Below are 6,888 nucleotides of genomic sequence, written 5' to 3'. Positions count from 1 at the left end.
AAAACATCGAGCAATTTGAAGAGTGAGCTATCATCGTTGCCTTTCAATCGGCGCACGTTCCTTAAGTAACGCATCCAAAGTACAAGAACAAACGTAATTATCCATCCAACTAACTCTCTTTGCTCTTACAATAAGATATGAACGCACAGTTAAATATCCTTCGACTACTTTTCTCCCATCATTTCCATTACTTAATTTTTTAATAACGCACAATCGTAGCACGCACATTAACGAACGGATTTATCATGTTCGTAATATTACCTGTCGTTTAGGATAAAGACATCATTTAGCTTCTGTCATGTTACAATGCGTAATATACTCGATGGACTATGATAAATGATTACGTTACCAGTTACCCAGCTAATGAAAGAGAACAAGTACCGCCTTCTTTAGTATCTACAATAACAATAAACATCTTCACGCACGCACACAATCTCGTTATTATTATTATTATTATTATTATATTATAATAATCTTACAAAATTTGTCATTTAATCAAAATTTATGCGTACTTTGTTTAAAAATGAGAAATCTTGTCCTTATAAGAATAAGATCGTGGAATCATTTAATCGTCATACATATATATATATATATATATATCGCAACAATTTCGATCTGTCATCGAAGTCTGACCACCGAAAGAATAATAAAGGTCATTCTGAGTCCAACCAGTTGACCTTTTCTAATGTCATTGATCTTTCCTTTTCTCTTTGCCAGTTCCATTCGTAAGTACGATCGACCCGACATGGACATAGTAGCATTCTTAATCATCTCCTTACGATGCGTTTATTTCAGTTTCACTAAGTTACACGAAAGAAATCGTTTCGTTGATGATTCATTCAATTTGAACGAGAGTGAAAGAGATGGAAAGATTCGTTGTATACGAAGAAGGTCGATATACCATTAATATCTTGATCCTTTTTTTTTGATTATTTTTTCCTTTAAATAACGAAAGAAAAAAAAATAAATAACGTAATGTCGATAGAATCAATTTTCTGGTAACGAGGAAACGTTACTTCGAAGTTTCTTAAGTCGATTCAAGAGATCACGATCGTGTGTTTCCTATTCGCAAATTCTCTCTCTCTCTCTCTCTCTCTCTCTCTCTTTCTCTCTCTCTCTCTCTCTCTCTCTCTTTCTCTCTCTCTCTCTCTCTCTCTCTCATACAATCTTTCTCTGTCTCTATCTATGTTTCGTTAGTTTATTCAACCGTTAGTTAATATTTCGAGTAGGGTATAACGAGAAAGGCTAACGTAATATTTCCTTGGAATCTTCCGTTCCCACAATAAATACGCCATCAAATATCCTTTTCTAACTCTAAGGAGCGCCGATACCAACTTGAGAATAACTACGTCAGTGTAAACGATCATACGCTTACGGAATAACGCCATGAGAAAGTCGACCTTACCTTTACGCGTTCGCGCATCAAGAAAAAGCCTAAGACGGACCACACAGGATGAAGAAGAAGAAAAAGAAAAAGAAAAAGAAATAGAAAAAAATTATACTCGAGCTTTATCCCAAGCTTCTTGTATCTACGCTCGGTAGCACATCTGAACCTCCTCCTCCTTCCCCCCTACTCTCCCCTTTTTCATCTTATTTCTTCTTTTCCTTCTATTATTTTGTCGTTTTTACTTTTCTCATCTCTCGTTATTCGTATATACCAGCAGGCATAATTAAACGACTAAGTTCCGCAAACTTGATGACCGGAACGATCGAAATAGTTGATTAGGTATTTGCGGTGTTAACATATCGTTACTTGCTGTATTCGATAATTCGACAAATTGAGTCGATTTTATCATTGCACTTTATTACATAACATACGAACTTAAAAAAACAGCAACTTCGGCAAACAAGTATCGGCAACACTATCACAAACATTATCACGAAGATTATCGTCACTCGCATCATCATTCAAAATCATAGGAATTCATCAAAGACGGAAGCCGATTTTCTCAAATGCGAAGAACTCTAATGATTTTTTTATTCTTTTTATTTTTTACTAGAAATAAATAAACTAATAAAAATATGTAGTATATAGCTCTCTATGCGTGTACAATATATGCATGTATCTTTTAGCCGTCGAAACGACATTAACGATTTTTTGTCGCATTTAACCGAGTCTTTTAGAAAATTTAATGAGATGATGAGAATAATTATCATAACCGCACGAATATTATTACTCATTTAATGAACTTTAAGAGACTGGACATGCACGTGATGCATGATACTTATAATATACTTAATACATATGTAATAAAATACATTACTTTTTGTCAAATCTTAAAGTAACATCGGTTCGTCATACTTTGACTCTCTTCTATCTTTCTTATCTCATTTAACAACTAATGCGTTTAAATTGAATCGTTAGGGTCTTTCATTCTCGAAACATACGGTTGAAAGTTTTTGGCACGCTTCTATTTCGAGAAGAGGACGCACGTGTAGAGAAAGAAACGATTTATACGTCTCACGATGTCAGAGGATAAATCGGTGACATTAGTTTCAATTCCGAATCCTTTACTCGTATTCATTTTGATGGACGTAAGAAGACACAAATCGTTCGATCGTCGATCTCTGATATCCGTCGAGTTCTTTTATATTCGACACTGACTTCGTGTGTGATCTAAGTAAAATGATCGAACTTATTTACAAACTACGTGAACGTTCGAAATTGCAATCGTACGATTTCCGATCGATAAAACTGTGGAAGAATAAAGAATCGCACCTTTTCCCTTAGCTGGCATCTCGTATATTTAAAAGGCTGTTTATTGTTCGAAGGGAAGAAGATTTACATCCACGGACCAGCACGATACTACATGCACGTTACTCATTTGCAATTTTAAATCGGACGCGCGTGATGCATGCGACGATGGTGAACCTGTACGGCTACGACGACAACGACGACGACGACGACGACGACGGTAGGCAATTGCAACTGAAATAAAGTGCAAGGTGAATCCCTAATAAACCATCATAATTAAATTTAATTTGTGATTTAACTCGCAAATTTATCATTTAATCGAACTCGTCTTATAATAATATAGGTCGTAAATATTCAACGTTTCGCAATCATGCGTATGTATGTATGTAAGTGTGGGTGGTGTCTATGTTTTCTCGGTCTCTATCGTATCAGATACTTCTTCCTTCTTGAACACTGTTTGCTGTCTTATTCGAATGCAAAAACTGCTGGCATTCATTCGAACACCATTCGAACACTTTCCAATAAAACGACCGTGCGATTACGTATTCTATTGAAAGCCAGTCGATGTTAGAAATATTTTTAGCCTACCTGTTGTACGTTTTACAAATCTTTTTTTCCTTTTTCCTTTTATTTTTTATTCTTTTTTTTTTCTATTTTAGAATAGGAAGACTTCTCCTGAAGGAAGGAACAAGGTAGGTGTCCGTTAACAGGCTAGGTAAAAGCGTTAAACGAGTGCCGACCCCAACTAACCTGCGATCTTGGTTGATAGTTGATCGCGAGTTAAGCTTCACTCCATATATAACAGCCTCGAACGAAATCTCTTGTGTGGCTCCATCGTGCGAACGAACGGTAGTCACGACTCTGATTACGAAGCATGTAAAACACACCAAAGACCTTTATACCGTAAGATAGACGGAGAAAGGTTTAGAAGGATGCAAAGAAGGAGAGAAAGGGAAGGGCGCAAACGTCGGAGAGAGAATGAAAGATCTTTGTTCGATAAATAGGAAGCCCGAGAGAAAGAAAGGTACGAGGGTAAATCATAATTAGATCCGCCATCGATCTCCCTATTGGTAAACCATCTATTTTCAACCTTAACAAACATCGTATGATTTATATATAAAAAAAGAACAAAAAATGTTATCGGTTAACAGCTTTTTACAGTTAGCCTTTTTTCTAGGATATGATCTTTTACCTATTAATATAAAAATAATCATATATTATATTATATTCTCAGAGTACGCAAAAAAAAAATGTATTATTTTTTCCGAATGTAAACAAGAGTAGGGTCTAGCATTATGATTGGATGGAGGATATTCGTTTATTTTTCACTGGAACGGGAAAATCTCGCGATAACCCCGTAAGGAAAGTTACCCCTGTTTCTTATTACCTTTAGACGAAAAATCACAGATATACGATACAAGATTATACTCGTACGAATGTAATAAAGACGGTAACGATGATCGAACGTACGTAGAGAACCGAACCGTTAGAGATAACCACGAGTTTGCTCGTGGCACTTCTTCTCGATCTTTCGCACCCCGGCGATTCAAACGACGACGTATTCCTGACATTAGAACACATCGAACGATCTCTGATTGCGGAAAGGATCGAAAAATAAAAATGCGATCGTATAATTCGCTCGTTCTTCGTATACGACTTATCATTTCTTTCTCTCTCTCTCTCTTACTCTCTTTCTTTGGTATTCCATCGGTTACAAAGATCGATCTACGAAGATCGATAATCTTCCCTTCGTTCAAAGGGAACGAACTCTATGAAGAGTTCTTCTATCCTACCTTCTCTTTCTATCGGTATAACCTATTTGAGATTTACGAGCCGAGGTGAAAACGTCGGTAGGAGAAAACTTCCATGGCTCGTTCCACGAACGACGCTGAACGGCTTGTCGAAGGACGAAATGAAGACGAGTCGAAGATAAATCTCGGCACGATTTCACGCCCACGGCACGCCCGACCGATGAACGTTTCTCTCCTTCTTTCTTCCTTCTCCTCCTCCTTTTTCTCCTTCATCCACTCACTATGTACTTCCTTTTTGCGATATCACGATGCTCCTTGTTACAAGCTAGTCCTTTCTCAACCCCATTTGCGGTCTCCTCCTTCTTCTTCTTCTTCTATTTCTTCTCTTTCTCTCTCTCTCTCTCTCTTTCTCTCTCTTTCTAACTATCTCTATCTCTTTCTTCTATTTTCTTTCTTCTTCCTTTAGCACGCGCTTAAGACGTTCGGCCCCAGCGGGGCCTAGATTTATTAAACGCCACTTATCGTGCGGATTAAACCACTGTAAGTCATTTATATCTTGTATTCTTATCATATTTTTACCGTCTTCGTAGGACGAGACATGTGTTCACCGTATATATCTTCTCTCGCGTTCTAGAAATGGAGATACGAATATATTCAAGTAGATCGGTAAGTTAGTTTGGAATACCGAGGACGAGGAAAATAAAGAAAGAGAGAAAGAGAGAGAGAGTACTATTGAGAAACACTAAGAAGCCAGTTGAGTTAAAAGTTACTTATATATATATAGTTATTCCGTAAGTGGAAAAGTGTAAGCGGAGCCTTACGCGGTCAGACGCTTTAGGCTCACACAAGGGGAGAAAGAAAAAAGTAGGCAGACACGATCTAGTCGATAGCTTTAGCTGCGCGTTCGTCGATAGACACAACGAATAAGTGTATATATATATTTGTGTGTGTGTGTGTATGTGTGTGTGTGTGTCTAAATGTATAAAAAAAACTATGTTAGAGCATTATCGGCACGAGAATGGTACGTTGCCTGCGGTACATGCATCGGATTGTTCGATGCAAGAACGACACACGGTAGAAAGGAAAATGATTTGATGACAATCACCAAGGCTCCCTAGTCCCGTTGTGGAGCGAAACGCAATCGTGGGTGTGTCTTTCAGTGATCTGCATCTATACTCGGGGAACAATGTGACATTATGGTAAGAGAACCGAGGCCATTGTCGTCGAGAGGAGAATACGCGTCGAGCATGTGAACGCTCGCGCGTGTATGCGTTTGTGCGTGTGTGTGTGTGTGTGTATTTGTTTGTTTGTTTGTTTGTTCATGTGTGTGCGTGCCTGCCTGCCTGCCTGCCTGCCTCCTTTCCGATCCTTCCGACTTCTCGATCTGTCCTTTCTAGGCTATGCGAGAAGAACGAAACTAACAACAACGAATTCGAACGAAGAACTTTACTTACATAGAGGTACTGTTATACTTATTTCCTATGGCTTTCCTTTAAGCTCGTCCCCGTCGGTCCGCCTTTACACGGACATAGACTACTGTCGGGCAAACCCTGACACGGTAAAAGGAGCAACGATGTCGGAACGCTGTTGTTCGTTTGTTCGTAAACAATATGAGCGCAACTCCGGTGCGAGCACGAGAAACAGGGATAAAGTCTCCTTTGTCTTGCACCCGCTATCTTGGTCTTTTTATCGAAATCCTCGTCGCGTCGAGTCGTGGTACGAGTTATAAACGTTGCATAATAACCTCTTGCGGCGAATTCATGCCCGCGCGATATAACAGAAATGCCTACTGGGGCCCTGTGTTGCTTACACACAGGAGAATACTTAACTTTATCTATTTTTCTATTATATTTCTTTTTATGTTAGTCTCTATCTCTCTCTCTCTCTCTCTCTCTCTCTTGAGTAAAACTAATTTGGATCGTTTGGAAATAAGTATAATACTTAATAAGTGCTTACCCAATTCTACTTTGCCAGCCGGAAGTCAAATACCTAGAGAAAATTAGGTCCATCTCGATGCTGAATGCTTTCTAAGACCCGGTGCACGGTTACAGAATCCCCCTTTTTAGAGATTGTGTTTGTTTTTTCTTTGCTTTTTGTCCTCTTCTTTACGGATGAAATAATTTATAATCCAAGCGAGCTGCCACGAGAGTCTCGAGTTTCAGTTCGCCTTCTAATCGTGCTCACGTGTCTTCATCCGGGCAAGAGTTGGACGCAATGCGCGTTTATGAACCAGGTGTCCGTGTATTATTTCCCATCTAGAACATGTTCGAACTACTGCGAAGGAAAGTTCAACGGTTAAAGTTAGAAACTACGCGATCTATGATTCCTTGATAGTCGAGTCACGAAATTTGATCGACTTCCGCAAACATTAGGCGTTATGTTAGTGTGAGTTGACACTGCCAGCATGGTAAATTGAACAAAGGAACTAACATGTCAAGAAAG

General features: G+C 38.7%; 1 long non-coding RNA gene across 1 annotated transcript; it reads right to left on the bottom strand.

Moving 5' to 3' along the window:
• Positions 1 to 4,862: 4,862 nt before the first annotated feature.
• Positions 4,863 to 6,450, bottom strand: LOC122520188. The gene is made up of 2 exons (XR_006304468.1): positions 6,403 to 6,450; positions 4,863 to 5,076 (listed from the first exon to the last, which is right to left on the bottom strand). It is a non-coding gene; the product is annotated as an uncharacterized LOC122520188 (long non-coding RNA).
• Between the last annotated feature and the right edge of the window lie 438 nt (positions 6,451 to 6,888).

The sequence above is a fragment of the Polistes fuscatus genome, unplaced genomic scaffold, assembly GCF_010416935.1.
Source record: "Polistes fuscatus isolate 324 unplaced genomic scaffold, CU_Pfus_HIC Scaffold1, whole genome shotgun sequence".
Lineage (NCBI taxonomy): Eukaryota > Metazoa > Arthropoda > Insecta > Hymenoptera > Vespidae > Polistes > Polistes fuscatus.
Note: the sequence above shows the minus strand (reverse complement) of the source record. Positions and strands in the feature narration are given on the sequence as shown.